A 479-nucleotide genomic window follows, 5' to 3' on the forward strand; every position below is an offset into this window, starting at 1 on the left:
CTGGTGGATGATGGAATTTAGAAAATATATGTTTTATGATATGAGAATTCATACATGACCTGCACAAAAATGAGCAAACTATGGTAATATATATATTTTGCTGCTTTCATAAAGGGAAGATTTTAAAGAAACTTTTAAATATATTTTATTCGAAGAACATCCAGTCATGTTTTTTATGTGAAATAAGATAAACAGGAATTATTTGGGGTATTTTATGTTTTATTGTGTATTAATTATATAATTAAGCTCCAGAAATATCTGGCAAAGGCTAACAAAGACCTATAACAGTATCGTACTCACCCACTAAAACACTGTACATCCATTAATGTACTTCCATGTGTAATGTACTTCAAATTTGCATGCTCGGGTTTTATCAGTTAAAATTAGCCAACATGTTTAAGTTCGTTATTAACCTCTTCAGAATAATTTAGGGTTAGAGCTGTAATCACTGTGTGTTGGGCAAACATGGTCACCAAAGT

This window comes from Paramormyrops kingsleyae, chromosome 2 (genome assembly GCF_048594095.1).
Source record: "Paramormyrops kingsleyae isolate MSU_618 chromosome 2, PKINGS_0.4, whole genome shotgun sequence".
NCBI lineage: Eukaryota > Metazoa > Chordata > Actinopteri > Osteoglossiformes > Mormyridae > Paramormyrops > Paramormyrops kingsleyae.